The sequence below is a fragment of the Arachis ipaensis genome, chromosome B4, assembly GCF_059453495.1.
Source record: "Arachis ipaensis isolate K30076 ecotype BB chromosome B4, ASM5945349v1, whole genome shotgun sequence".
In the NCBI taxonomy this organism is placed as follows: domain Eukaryota; kingdom Viridiplantae; phylum Streptophyta; class Magnoliopsida; order Fabales; family Fabaceae; genus Arachis; species Arachis ipaensis.
This window is the reverse complement of record NC_142439.1, coordinates 123256181-123272420: the sequence shown is the minus strand read 5'-3', so window position 1 is coordinate 123272420 and position 16240 is coordinate 123256181. Positions and strand designations below refer to the sequence as shown.

The window sequence follows — 16240 nt, the reverse complement described above, 5'->3', positions numbered from 1 at the left end:
GATCAGTGGTTCGACGAGGCCCCTGAAAGTCCACCCATGGTCATCACGACCAGGGTGGGAACAGGCCTCGTAAAACGAATCCTTGTTGACACGGGGGCAGACTCGAACATCATGTTCCGCAACGTGTTCGATGTACTGGGATTAAGGGACGCCGACCTATCGACTCATCAGCACGGGGTCATCGGGTTAGGCAACCACTTCATCAAGCCAGATGGAGTAATATCCCTGCCAATTTCTGTGGGACAAGCCCAAGGCCGAAGATCGGCAATGGCTGAGTTCGTGGTTCTTCGAGATTCCACGGCCTACAACATCATCTTGGGGAGGAAGACGATTAACGATGTTGAAGCAATAATCAACACAAAGCTACTAGTCATGAAGTTTGTTACCGACGACGGATCTATAGGGTCCATAAGGGGAGACCTAGAAACGGCAGTCGCTTGCGACAACGCCAACCTCTCCCTAAGGAAGAAATCTAAGGAAGCATCGGGAGTGTTCCTGGCTGACCTAGACGCTAGGGTAGACGACAAGCCCAGACCAGAACCAGAGGGGGACTTGGAAAAGTTTAGGGTCGGTGACATGGAGGAAAAGTTCACGTTTGTCAATAGAAACCTCCCACATGAATTGAAGGAGCCTCTGGTGGAAATGATCAGGGCCAATGGGGATTTGTTTGCCTGGACACCGGCTGACATGCCGGGCATAGACCCTGAAGTCATGTCACACCACCTGGCCGTCAAGTCGGAAGCACGCCCGGTAGCCCAACGGAGGAGAAAGATGTCGCGGGAGAGGGCGGAGGAGGTGGCCAGGCAGACGGCCGGCCTCCTAGAAGCAGGATTCATACGAGAACTAGACTACTCGACCTGGCTCTCGAATGTGGTTCTGGTAAAGAAGCACAGCGGCAAATGGAGAATGTGCGTAGACTACTCCGACCTTAACAAGGCATGCCCTAAAGATTGTTTCCCTCTCCCCAACATAGACGCACTTGTCGACGCAGCGGCGGGCTACCGGTATCTGAGCTTTATGGTTGCGTACTCCGGCTACAATCAGATACCGATGCACCGACCCGACGAGGACAAGACAGCATTTATAACGCTTGGGGGAACCTTCTGTTATAAGGTGATGCCATTCGGCTTAAAAAACGCGGGGGCAACATACCAAAGACTGATGAACAAAATATTCCGCGACCTCATAGGTAAGACGGTGGAAGTCTATGTGGACGACATCCTCGCGAAAACTACGCGACCAGATGACCTCCTGAGTGACCTGGCAAATGTATTCGCGTCTCTCCGACAACACGGCATGAGGCTTAATCCCCTCAAATGCGCATTTGCCATGGAAGCTGGAAAGTTCCTAAGGTTCATGATAACTCAAAGGGGGGTAGAAGCTAACCCTGAGAAATGCCAAGCGATACTCCAAATGAAGAGCCCGGGTTGTATCAAGGACGTCCAGAGATTGGCAGGGCGACTTACCGCGTTATCCCATTTTCTCGGAGCTTCGGCAACAAAAGCCCTACCCTTCTTTAACCTCATGAGGAAAGGGATAGCGTTTGAATGGACGCCCGCATGCGAGGAAGCTTTTAGACACTTCAAGGAAATCCTGGCGGCACCCCCTGTGCTCGGGAAGCCAATGAACGGGGAGCCGTTATACCTATATCTTGCCATAACAGGAGAAGCCCTGGCCGCGGTTTTGGTACAAGAAGAAGGAAGGGCCCAACAGCCAGTCTATTTCGTGAGCAGAGCCTTACAAGGGGCAAAACTGAGGTACAGCAAACTGGAAAAGCTAGCTCTGGCACTCTTGACCTCTTCCCAGAGGTTAAAGCAATATTTCCAAGGTCACCGGATTATCGTAAGGACGGACCAAGGAATCCGGCAAGTACTCCAAAAACCCGATTTGGCAGGAAGGATGATGACTTGGTCCATTGAACTTTCCCAATATGACATACGGTACGAACCCCGGCAAGCGATCAAGGCGCAAGCGATGGCTGACTTCCTAGTAGAAGTGACGGGGGAACCAACCGAAGAGACGCGCACACGGTGGAAGCTCCACGTAGACGGAGCCTTAAATCAGACGTCCGGGGGCGCCGGAATCATCCTAGAAAGCCCAGCTGGGGTCGTATACGAACAGTCGATCAAGTTCGAATTTTCCATCTCAAACAACCAAGCAGAGTACGAAGCCCTCATAGGGGGCTTAGCCCTAGCAATGGAAGTTGGAGCGACAAGGTTGGAAATATACAGCGATTCACAAGTCGTCACCTCCCAAGTAAACGGGAGTTACCAAGCCAGAGACTCACTATTACAAAAGTACTTGGAGAAAGTTAGGGATTTGAGCCAGAAGTTTGAGGAGGTCACGATCCACCACGTTCCAAGAGAAAGGAACACGCGGGCGGATCTCCTATCAAAATTGGCTAGCACCAAACCGGGAGAAGGTAACCGATCTCTCATCCAAGGTATGATGAGGGAGCCAGCGGTCACTTTGCACCTATCAAAGATAAGCCCCTTATGGTTGGACCCCATCACCAGCTTCTTAGAAAACGGCAAACTCCCCGACGACGAAAAAGACGCCAAGAAACTGAGAAGGGAAGCGGCCAAGTATGCGATCATCCAGGGTCAGCTGTTCAGGAAAGGACTCAGCCAGCCCCTATTGAAATGTCTACACCCCGACCAAACGGACTACGTCCTCAGGGAAGTCCATGAAGGGTGTTGCGGACATCACATAGGGGGCAAGGCCCTAGCAAGAAAATTGATCCGAGCTGGATACTATTGGCCATCAATGATGGCAGACTCCAAAGGATTTGTTAGAAAGTGCGTCAAGTGTCAAGAGAACGCCAATTTCCACAGGGCACCGGCCTCCGAGCTAAGCTTGTTAACGTCTTCCCGGCCATTCTCATAGTGGAGAGTCGACCTCTTGGGGCCTTTCCCGATTGGTCCTGGATAAGTCAAGTACCTCATAGTCGCCATTGACTACTATACCAAATGGATAGAGGCTGAGCCGCTGGCCAGCATATCCTCATCCAATTGCAGGAAGTTCATGTGGAGGTAAGTGATAACACGGTTCGGCATCCCGAAGATCGTCATCTTGGATAACGGGACACAATTTACCGACAGGAAATTCACAGAGTTCCTCACCGGCCTGGGTATAAGACAGAAGTTTTCCTCGGTAGAGCACCCCCAAACAAACGGACAGGTTGAGTCCGCAAACAAGATCATCCTGCTAGGGCTTAAGAAGCGGCTCGACAATAAAAAAGGTGCTTGGACCGACGGGCTCGCCTCGGTTCTCTGGTCCTACCGTACAACCGAGCAATCATCCACCGGAGAGACCCCCTTCCGACTAACATACGGGCTAGATGCGGTAATACCCGTGGAAGTCGGAGAACCAAGTCCACGACTACTTTTGAAGGGAGTAGGGGAAGCCGTGGAGAAGGACATGATAGATGAAGCTAGAGAAATGGCCCACTTGACGGAAACAATGCTGAAGCAAAGAATGGCCCTACGCTACAACACCAAAGTGCTTAAAAGAGAGTTCGAGCCAAACGACCTCGTCCTGAGGCGCAATGACATCGGCTTACCGACCCCGGGGGAGGGAAAGCTGGCGGCAAATTGGGAAGGTCCCTACAAAGTTAAAGAAGCGATGGGCAAAGGTGCTTTCAAGTTAGAAAGGCTGGATGGCAAAGAAGTCCCAAGAACGTGGAACGCGAGCAACTTGAGAAGGTTTTACTCTTAGCACATAAGGCGACATGCCGACCAATCGAGCTAAGTATTTAATTCATGGAATTGTACTTTTCGCTATGGTCTATAGATCTTTCGTGCAATTGCCGACTAAAATATACTTGTGCAAAGTTTTGTTTCTTTTGTTTTGTTCACCCTTCCTGGACAACCCATTGCGCAAACGAATTCCACGCGAAGCGACAACGATACACGGCCCCGGGACTGATCACCCCGGGAGCCCATCAACTACCACAATAGCAAATGGCTACACGGAAAGCCACGACCTGGCTCAGCCGGCTTAGCCGGAATGTCATCAACACGGTAGAACGAACGGCAACTATAAACCAATAACGGTGAATATAAACGACAACACAACCAAGCAAATAAAAAAGTATAAACTATGATAAAACGAGCAAACGATCCAAGAAACCAACTGTTCACAAAAGCCAAAACATGACGGCTAACCAAAAGTTTCGTACAGAACAAGAAAAATCATTTCTTAGGAACGTCAACAATCTTGCCGTCCTTGATCACCTTGAAGACGCCAATTGCCGAGGTGTCGAAATCAGGAGCAACAATTTTAACCTGAGCTTTAAGGGCCTCCTCAGTCGCCAGGATTGCGCCCTTCCCTTGCTTAACGACGTCTTTATACTTCGTCTTCAACGTTGCAAGCTTATTTTCGACAGCCTCCTTCTCTTTCTCCAACGCGGGCACCCGTCCTTGAGCCACGCCAACCTGACTCTGTAAAGTCATTTCCCACTCGACAAATCGGGAAACCGTGGCGTCCGACTTTTCTAATTTTTTCTCGGTGGTAGAGGCTTTCTTCTCGGTAGCGGAGGCTTTCTTCTCGGCAGCATCGAGCTTCTCATTGGATTGGGTCAGTTGTTCCCGAAGAGTTTCAACTTCGTGTTTAAGTTCATTATTGGCCTTCCCAGCAAACTCCAACCTCCTACAGAGAGATTCCATCTCGGACAACTCAAACTCGGCCTTCCGAGCTATCACTGCACCGCGCAAGAGGGTACGATACATCCACCTCGCTTGCCCGGCAAGAGACGTATCGTGGAAGTGCTCCTCAGTCCCGGGGATCAATTGAGAATCTATAAAATTCCCGGCGTCAAAATTTTTCTCCATCACAGTGAGAACCCCCTCGGGACTGCTGGACGTCCTCCTCCTTTTGAGGCTGGGCATCTCCTCCACCTCATCGTCGGCAGCGGGGTTGGACGTCGAACCCCCAGTACCGACCACTTCGCGAAAGGGGGAAACGCGCACTTCCTTGTCACTTTGAGCCAAGGCACCCTGAGCCGAGGTACCGGTCTCGTCGGCCACAGCCCCTTGCTCGGAAGTGGCCTTGCTCTTGTCCTCCGGGGGAACAATCGACTTCTCATTGGCCGCCTCGTCGTCACTTGCGCATAAAAAGGTTTGGAACAAGTTAGGGAGGCTCGTTATCTCGGCAGACATTCCCATTGTAACAAGGAAAGAAAATTCTTTAGTCGTAATGAAATATTGGGAAAAGCAAGAAACTAAAGGCAAAGCAAGTAAAGACTTCTCACAAATATAGTTCCGACCGGCTTCCCGATCACCCATGAAGAGGTGAGGATTCACATGATTCCTCCCGAAGATTGCCAGTAACACATCAGCAATCTTCCTATCCACCACAGACATACCCTTGTAGGATACTTTGACGAAGGCATTGGACCCCGCCCCGAAGCTCCAATAGGTCGGGATGAGGCGTGCCCCCTCCAACGACAACCAAAAAGGATGACGACCTTTGACGGGGCGGACCTTGAAATATTTATCTTTGAATCCATGGTAGGAGTCCTCAAACAAACCAAAAATCCTCCGACCTTGGGCAGACCGGAAAGACATGAACCCTTTCTTATGTTTCCCTTCCTTTGAAGGGTTTGTAAGGTTGAAAAAGAAAAGAAAAACATCTACGGACACCGGCAGCTCGAGATATTCATAAACCATCTCGAAACAGCGGATTGAAGCCTAACTGTTCGGATGCAGCTGTGACGGTGCCACGAAAACCCGGCCCAGAAGCGCCATTTGAAAAGCGGAGAACGGAATACGAACCCCCACTTGAGTAAACATGGATTTATAGAACCAAATCCAATCGGCAACTCGAGGAGCGTGGAAGTTGAGCTCGTACAAGCGTTCGTGAGGAGCCGGGACGAAGACGTCATAGTTGGACTCCTCGTCGGTTCCTCCGCATAGATACTCGTTTTGACGGAACTCGGTGAGCTCCTCCTCGCCCATTTGATTGGGGGAGTCCCTTATATCAGAAACAACCCAGGCGTAGGGGTCGTACGCCGCGGGAGAAGGGGAAGCCCGGGAGGCGATGCGAGCCATACCTACACGGGGGGACCATCCAGTCAGTCTAAGAGGTCGGGTGCTCGGAGTGAATACAGAAGCTACACTCAGTCTATTCCGCAACTAAGACTAAACACGGTTAAAAACGATAAGACCCAAACAAAGTTACCCTAGAATGGCAACCCCCCTAACACACCTACTTAGGGCTTAAGATCAGCCACCATGCAAAGATAAACAAACGGCATGCACAAAAAGGAAGCAATGGTAGAAGCAAAAGAATAACAAGAAGACAAAAGAGATTACCTGCACTGATAGCAAAGATTCGAAAGGAAAGCAACAACGACTCCCTGGAACTACTGAGGGAGAAGAAGATGGAGGTAGCAGAATCGGAAACGGAAAGATAAACGTCAAATGAATACCAAAGGCATTGCAGAACAGTTTTAAAACCACCACCAAGAGGAGCGCGAAAGCCGAGGGGCATATTAGTCTTTGCACCAAGGGTTTTAAACCCATTATGAGCATTTAATGCTCCACATGAAGAACGAGGCGATAACTGATCGCCCCAGCAACAAACAGACACGCGCGCAAGAGATGCGTCCCCTCCACGGACGGCCGGCTTGGCGACAACGCATGAGATCAGAAATAACATGCACCCAACAGCGCACATGACTGTTGCCGACGTGTCGGGGGGACTGTTACGGCCCAGCCCAAAAGGGAACGTGGGCCGACCCGACCCACTCACAACCCGACCTGAACGGTAGGATGACGCGCCCACATTCGACCCGCACACGCATCCGGGACAGCTGGCCGCCACAGCTGTACAAGGAAACTTCGAAGAAGGTGGGTTCTACCCTCGTGGGACCCACATCTGACATCGTATATAAGGGGAGGGTCCTACCCCTCCCCCAAGGTACGTCACACACCCCAAAAATCCATTTCTGACCTGCACACTAACTGACTAGAGCGTCAGAGTGTCTTTGCAGGTGACCCCCCTCCTTCCACAACGAGAGCTCGGCTACCCGGCTGACCGGATCCTAGCATGACCGCGATTGAAGCATTTCCAGCTCCGCAAAACTCCACCCGAACCGTCCGGTAACTGTTCGATAGAACATATTTAATAGTGTTTGTATAATTTTCTAGAGTGTTTGAGAATGCTCTAGATAGTTCCGGAATATTCTAGAATGTTCTAGAATGTTCCAAAATACTCTAGAAGGTTCCAGAATACTCTAGAAGGTTCTAGAAGACTCTAGAAGGTGATAGAGTATTCTAGAAGAGTGTGGATGTATATAGAAGTATGAAGAGTAGTATGGAGGAATCTAGAAGTATTTAGAAAGTTGTAGTAGGATAGATATTTGTAATGAAGGTTCTAGATAATTAATCTGGACCGTTGATTATATTTAATCCTAACCATCCATTAAGGAGGTGGATGGCTATAAATAGGAGGTGAGAGTTAGTGTGAGTTATGTGTGAGTTACTTGTAATAAACACTTGAGTAATAGAGTGTTCTTTCCACTAAAACTTTCTTTCTCTTGTGTTCTCTTGTGTTCTTAACTTTCTTGCTAAATAATGAGGGTTAGACTGACTTGGTCTTAGCTCAAGAGGTTGAGTAAGTCTGAGTGCCGGCACGGTAGCGTTGGAGTGTGTCCAAGGCCGTGACAATTGAGCATCAGAGCAAGGTTTGAGAGGGAGTACAAGTGATTTGTGGGTATGACTTCTAGTGTAACCATGGAGCATGTTGAGTCTCAAAGGGGAAGGGATATTATTCCTTCTCAATGGAGAAGTAAGAAGGTGCGCTCTTTAACTGAGTCTAGAGGTAAGGACTCTAACTTCTTAGAAGAGAGAATTTCTATGTTGGAGAATATTCTATCCTCTATGGATGAGCACTTCCAAAGGATAGAACATGACAAAGAGACTTTCGAGGCTCACGTGTTAGGAGAACTAGATGCTTTAAAAGAAAGCATGCTCCGAATCGAAGATAAGCTTGAGAATTTCTTGAAGTTATTTGAGAAAGTTCAAGTTTGGTTTGAGGAGGCAAAATCTCGACCAACCATTATAAGGAAGACGACAAAGATTGATCTTCCAAAGTCAAAGGAGTTCAAGGGCGTGAGGGACGCTCAAGAGGTGGAGAACTTCCTATGACAAATGGAGAGGTACTTTGAATGCTAAGGGGTGATCGAAGAAGCAATAAAGGTATGCACTGCAGCTCTCTACCTTTTTGATAATGCTACTTTGTGGAGGCGGGAAAAGTGCGTAGATATGGAAAATGGTACTTGCAATATAACCACATGGGAAGATTTCAAAAGGGAGTTGAAAAGACAATTCTTCCCTGAAAATATGGTTTATGAAGCAAGGAAGAAGTTGAGGGAGTTGAAGCACAAGAGTATGATTAGCGACTACGTAAAGGAGTTCACTACTCTCACGCTTCAAATTCCTAACTTAGCATCAGAGGATGCATTGTTCTTCTTCATTGATGGACTCTAACCTGGGGCAAAACAAGAACTACAAAGAAGAAATGTTAAAGATGTCGATGAGGCCATTGTGGTGGCCGAATCACTTACTGAGTATCATAAGGGAGACTATAAACCGAAGTCTTCTTCCAAGCCTAGTTCTACTAAAGATGGTGGAGACAAGGGGAAGAGTTTCTCAACCAAGAAGGAAGAAAAATACTCTTCAAAGAAAGAGTACAAAGAAAAAAAGAAGGCTTTTGTGCCCAAAGGAGGATGCTTCGTGTGCAAGGGACCACACCAAATGAAGGATTGTCCCAAGCTAGAGACTTTGGCATCTATCACCGAAGAACGAGAAGCTCAAACTCAAGTAACTAAGTGTGTTGGATCTATCCAACACATAAATGCTGTGAAGGGCAAAGAGGTAAGCACTGCAGAAAAGAAAGGCTTGATGTATGTCAAAGTCTTTATCAATGAAAAACCTGTCATGGCTATAATTGACACTGGTGCTACACACAACTTCATCAAACCTGATGAAGCAAAGAGGCTTGGGTTAAAGATCACCGAAAAGAATCGTTGGTTCAAACTCGTGAACACCAAGGGTGAACCCCTTAAGGGAGTAGTAAAAGGGGTTGAGATGACTCTTGGTTCTTGGAAGGGCCTTGTAGATTTCTCAGTAGCACCCATGAACGATTTTAAAATAGTCATCGGGCTTGATTTACAAAGGAAGGCAAATATAATACCTATGCCATACTATGACATGGTATGTGTCATGGAGAAAGGGTCTCCATGCGTGGTCCCTATAGTCTCTAAAGTTGGAGGATCACCGATGCTCTCTGCTATGCAACTCAAGAAAGGATTCAAGAAGGGCAAAATTACATATTTGGCTCTATTACAAGAGGAATCAACACCTAAAAGAGAAGACATTCCTTCCAAAATTAAGTAAGCCTTTGAAGAAAATAAGGATGTGATGCCTCCCAAGTTGCCAAAACAACTACCACCAAGGAGGAAGGTAGACCACAAGATTGAATTAGAGTCAAGAGCAAAGCCGCCTGCTTCAACACCTTATAGGATGGCACTGCCAAAAATTGAGGAGTTGAAGAAGCAACTCAAGGATTTGCTAGATGTTGGATTCATCCGTCCATCGAAGGCACCTTATGGCGCACCAGTCTTGTTCCAAAAGAAGCATGATGGTTCGTTAAGACTATGCATCGACTATCGAGCACTTAACATGGTAACCATCAAGAACAAATACCATATTCCTTTGATAGCCGATTTGTTTGATCAACTTGGTAGAGCTAAGTGGTTCTCAAAGCTGGATTTGAGATCAGGATATCACCAAGTGAGAATTGCTGATGCTGATGAGCCTAAGACCACGTGTGTCACGAGGTATGGATCGTATGAGTAGTTAGTGATGCCTTTTGGCTTGACCAATGCTCCTGCGACCTTCTATACCTTAATGAACGAGATCTTTTGACCTTACCTTGATCGGTTTGTAGTTGTCTACTTGGATGACATTGTTGTCTATAGCAATACCTTGGAGGAACATGTAGAATACTTACGAACCGTGTTTAAGATTTTACGAGAGAATAACCTATATGTGAGGAAGAAAAAGTGTTCCTTTGCAAGGGACGAAGTCCACTTCTTGGGACATATCATTAAAGATGGAACTCTCTGCATGGATCAAGGAAAGGTGAGGGCTATCAAAGAATGGGAGCCGCCAAATAAGGTATCTAAATTAAGGTCATTCCTTGAGTTGGCTAATTACTATCGGAGGTTTATCAAGGGTTACTCTGCAAGGCTACACCATTAACTGATTTTCTCAAGAAGAATCACTCTTGGAAATGGTCAAAGGAGTGTCAAAAGGCCTTTGATGAGTTGAAGGCTGCTATCACAAAAGGACCAGTACTAGCACTACCCGACTACTCAAAGGTATTTGAAGTCCACACTGATGCTTTTGACTACGCTATTGGAGGGGTTCTGATGCAAGAAGGACATCCGATTGCCTTTGAGAGTCGCAATTTGAATAATACAGAGAGGTGATATACCATCCAAGAGAAGAAGATGATCGCGGTAGTGCATTGTCTGAGAACTTGGCGTCACTAACCACTTGGTTCACACTTCATTGTCAACACAGACAGTAGCTACAAGCTACTTCCAAACTCAGAAGAAGTTAAGTCCCAAACAAGCTAGGTGGCAAGATTTCTTAGTTAAGTTTGATTTTGAATTTAAATACAAGTTAGGCAAAACTAATGTGGTAGCAGATGCGCTGAGTTGGCGGCCATTTCTATGGTTGAAGGAGATATTGTGCAAACCATCAAGGAAGGGTTGCATCACGATCCATTAGAAAAGAAGTTGGTAGAGTTGGCTAGAGAAGGTAAGTTCAAAACATTTTGGCTAGAAAATGACCTTTTCTACACTAAAAGGAGAAGACAATACGTCCCTAAATGGGAAAATCCACTACAAGAAAAAATAATATTTGTAACAAAAAAAAACTGTTACAAAAAACCAAAATTTTGAAACAAAAAGAATTTGTAACAAAAAAGACCTGTTGCAGTATGTCTTGTTAAAAAAAAATTTTGTAACAAAAAATGAAACTGTTACAATAGAAAGTAATATTTTGTAACAAAATTTTTTGATAAAAAAGAGAAATTTGTTAAAAAAGTGATAACAAATTTAACAAATAATTAAAGTTCCTTGTAAACATTTGCACAATGATACAAATAGTAAGAAATGCTTAAGATATATTTTGATTGTAAACGTGATTTCAGTTTGAATTTTTTGACCTAACAGTGATGAAATTTTATAGGCAAAAATGGTGAAATTCAAAACCTTTTTGGCACACTAATTTGATAATTTAGCGACGGAAAAACAAAAACAGGAATAGCGATTAGGTTAAATTCAACAAAAAATTATATGGAGTGAATCACCTAATATATTTTTTATATGAATCAATTAACAATGATAAAAAATATCCTTTAAAAATTCTAAAAAAAAAATTAAACTCATGAATCAACGCCATGAAAAAAATTCAATAAGATTAAAGTACCTTGTAAAAATTCGCACAATGATGCAAATCGTAAGAAATGGCTAAGGTATGTTTTGATTGCAAATGTGATTTGGGTTTAATTTTTTGAACCAATAGTGATGAAATTTTAGGGACGAAGATAATGGCTTTTATAACCATTTTAGCACACTGTTTTATTAATTCAGTGGCAGAAAAACAAATCCAGAGATAATGACTAGGTTAGATTCTATTTTTCTTATTTTCTAATACGATTTTGTTACGGTTTATAATAAATGATCCTGAATCATAAAAAAATCTTCTCCCATAAATTATATTTGGATGAAATAAAAAAATAAATATATATTTTTTATTACTTAAATCTATAAGAAACTTTATAAAGTTGACATCCAAAATTCGAAGGAATCTAATTCTATTTAAACTAGAATTAATTTTTTTAGTTAAGGTTATTTATATTCTATTTTATTTAAAAGGATAATTTTTGAAATAAAAAAATTGAAAAGGATAATTAAAATATTTTTTTAATTTGAGTTTAATAATTTGTTTTTAAGAAGAATAGACAAAAATACACTTGAAAGTTCACACGCTAGTCACAGTTATACCTAAATTATTTAATGAGTCACGTGTACACACCATTTGATTACTTCGACGGAAACATTCACCCTTCCAGACATCGGCGTGCGTCGTCGTTATTTTTAGTGCACACATGGGGCTATGCTCACTACAAGAAAAAATAATATTTGTAACAAAAAAAATTGTTACATAAAACCAAAATTTTGAAACAAAAAGAATTTGTAACAAAAAAGACCTATTACAGTATGTCCCGTTACAAAAAATTTTTGTAACAAAAAATGAAACTGTTACAATACAAAGTAATATTTTGTAACAAATTTTTTTGATAAAAAATAGAAATTTGTTATAAAAGTGATAACAAATTTAACAAATAATAAAAGTACCTTGTAAAAATTCGCACAATGATACAAATCATAAGAAATGCTTAAGATATATTTTGATTGTAAACGTGATTTCAGTTTGAATTTTTTGACCTAACATTGATGAAATTTTATAGGCAAAAATGGTGGATTTTAAAACCTTTTTGGCACACTAATTTGATAATTTAGCGACGAAAAAACAAAAATAGGAATAGTGATTAGGTTAAATTCAAAAAAAAAATAATATGGAGTGAATCACCAAATATATTTTTTATATGAATCAATTAACAAGGATAAAAAATATCCTTTAAAAACCTTGGGAAAAAAAATCAAACATATGAATCAACGCCATGAAAAAAAATTCAATAAGATTAAAGTACCTTGTGAAAATTCGCACAATGATGCAAATTGTAACAAATGGTTAAGGCATATTTTGATTGCAAATGTGATTTGGGTTTATTTTTTGATCCAACAGTGATAAAATTTTAGGGACGAAGATGGTGGATTTATAACCCTTTTAGCACACTGTTTTATTAATTCAGCGGTGGAAAAACAAATCCAGGGATAGTGATTAGGTTAGATTCTATTTTTCTTATTTCCTAAGTCGATTTTATTACGGTTTATAATAAATGATCCTGAATCATAAAAAAAATCTTCTCTCATAAATTATATTTGGATGAAATAAAAAAATAAATATATATTTTTTATTTCTTAAATCTATAAGAGACTTTATAAAGTTGACATTCAAAATTCGAAGGAATCTAATTCTATTTAAACTAGAATTAATTTTTTTAGTTAAGGTTAGTTATTTTCTATTTTATTTAAAAGGATAGTTTTTCAAATAAAAACATTGAAAAGGATAATTAAAATATTTTTTAATTTGAGTTTTATAATTTATTTTTAAGAAGAATAGACAAAATCACACTTGAAAGTTCACACGCTAGTCACAATTATACTTAAATTATTTAATGAGTCACGTGTACACACCATTTGATTACTTCAACAGACACATTCACCCTTTCAGACATCGGCGTGTATCATCGTTACTTTTAGTGCACACTTGGGGCTATGCTCACTACAAGAAAAAATAATATTTGTAACAAAAATAACTGTTACAAAAAATCAAAATGTTGAAAAAAAAGAATTTGTAACAAAAAAGACCTGTTGCAGTATGTCCTGTTAAAAAAAAATTTTTTGTAACAAAAAATGAAACTGTTACAATACAAAGCAATATTTTGTAACAAATTTTTTTTATAAAAAAGAGAAATTTGTTACAAAAGTGATAACAAATTTAACAAATAATTAAAGTTCCTTGTAAAAATTTGTACAATGATACAAATCGTAAGAAATGCTTATGATATATTTTGATTGTCAGCATGATTTCAGTTTGAATTTTTTGACCTAACAGTGATGAAATTTTATTGGCAAAAATGGTGGAATTTAAAACCTTTTTGGCACACTAATTTGATAATTTAGTGACGGAAAAACAAAAACAGGAATAGCGATTAGGTTAATTTCAACAAAACATTATATGGAGTGAATCACGTAATATATTTTTTATATGAATCAATTAACAAGGATAAAAAATATCCTTTAAAAACCTTGAAAAAAAATTAAACTCATGAATCAACGCCATGGAAAAAAATTCAATAAGATTAAAGTACCTTGTAAAAATTCGCACAATAATGCAAATCATAAGAAATGGTTAAGGTATGTTTTGATTGCAAATGTGATTTGAGTTTAATTTTTTGATTCAATAGTGATGAAATTTTAGGGACGAAGATAGTGGATTTTATAACCCTTTTAGCACACCGTTTTATTAATTCAGCGGCAGAAAAACAAATCTAGGGATAGTAACTCGGTTAGATTCTATTTTTCTTATTTTCTAATACGATTTTATTACGGTTTATAATAAAGGATTCTGAATCATAAAAAAAATCTTCTCCCATAAATTAAATTTGGATGGAATAAAAAAATAAATAAATATTTTTTATTACTTAAATCTATAAGAGATTTTATAAAGTCGACATCCAAAATTCGATGGAATCTAATTCTATTTAAACTAGAATTAATTTTTTTAGTTAAGGTTAGTTATATTCTATTTTATTATAAAGGATAATTTTTCAAATAAAAAATTGAAATGAATAATTAAAATATTTTTTAAATTTGAGTATAATAATTTATTTTTAAGAAGAATAGACAAAAATACACTTGAAAGTTCACACGCCAGTTACAATTATACCTAAATTATTTAATGAGTCACGTGTACACACCATTTGATTATTTCGACAGACACATTCACCCTTCCAGACATCGGCTTGTATCGTCGTTACTTTTAGTGCACACATGGGGGCTATGCTCACTACAAGAAAAAATAATATTTGTAACAAAAAAATTGTTACATAAAACCAAAATTTTGAAACAAAAAGAATTTGTAATAAAAAAGACCTGATGCAATATGTCCCGTTACAAAAAATTTTTGTAACAAAAAAATGAAACTGTTACAATATAAACTAATATTTTGTAATAAATTTTTTTGATAAAAAATAGAAATTTGTTACAAAAGTGATAACAAATTTAACAAATAATTAAAGTACCTTGTAAAAATTCGCACAATGATACAAATCGTAAGAAATGCTTAAGATATATTTTGAATGTAAACGTGATTTCAGTTTGAATTTTTTGACCTAACCGTGATGAAATTTTATAGGCAAAAATGGTGGATTTTAAAACCTTTTTGGCACACTAATTTGATAATTTAGCGACGAAAAAACAAAAACAGGAATAGTAATTAGGTTAAATTCAACAAAAAATAATATGGAGTGAATCACCTAATATATTTTTTATATGAATCAATTTACAAGGATAAAAAATATCCTTTAAAAACCCTGGAAAAAATCAAACATATGAATCAACGCCATGGAAAAAATTCAATAAGACTAAAGTACCTTGTGAAAATTCGCACAACGATGCAAATCGTAACAAATGACTAAGATGCAAATCGTAACAAATGGCTAAGGCATATTTTGATTGCAAACGTGATTTGGGTTTAATTTTTTGATCCAATAGTGATGAAATTTCAGGGACGAAGATGGTAGATTTATAACCCTTTTAGCACACTGTTTTATTATTTCAGCGGCAGAAAAACAGATCCATGGATAGTGATTAGGTTAGATTCTATTTTTTTTATTTCCTAATTCGATTTTATTACGGTTTATAATAAAGGATCCTGAATCATAAAAAAATCTTCTCTCATAAATTATATTTGGATGAAATAAAAAAATAAATATATATTTTTTATTTCTTAAATCTATAATAGACTTTATAAAGTTGATATTCAAAATTCGAATAAATCTAATTCTATTTAAACTAGAATTTATTTTTTAGTTAAGGTTAGTTATTTTCTATTTTATTTAAAAGGATAGTTTTTCAAATAAAAAAATTGAAAAGGATAATTAAAATATTTTTTTAATTTTAGTTTAATAATTTATTTTTAAGAAGAATAGACAAAATCACGCTTGAAAGTTCACACGCTAGTCACAATTATACCTAAATTATTTAATGAGTCACGTGTACACACTATTTGATTACTTCGACGGACACATTCACCCTTCCAGACATCGGCGTGTATCATCGTTACTTTTACTGCACACCTGGGGGCTATGCTCATTACAAGAAAAAATAATATTTGTAACAAAAAAAGCTGTTACAAAAAAGCAAAATTTTAAAACAAAAAGAATTTGTAACAAAAAAGACCTGTTGCAGTATGTCCTGTTAAAAAAATTTTTGTAAAAAAAAATGAAACTGTTACAATACAAAGTAATCTTT

General features: G+C 40.0%; 1 pseudogene; it reads right to left on the bottom strand.

The window, feature by feature from the left end:
* Window positions 1-3947: 3947 nt before the first annotated feature.
* LOC148569054 (uncharacterized) lies at window positions 3948-5363 on the bottom strand (annotated as a pseudogene).
* Window positions 5364-16240: the final 10877 nt, after the last annotated feature.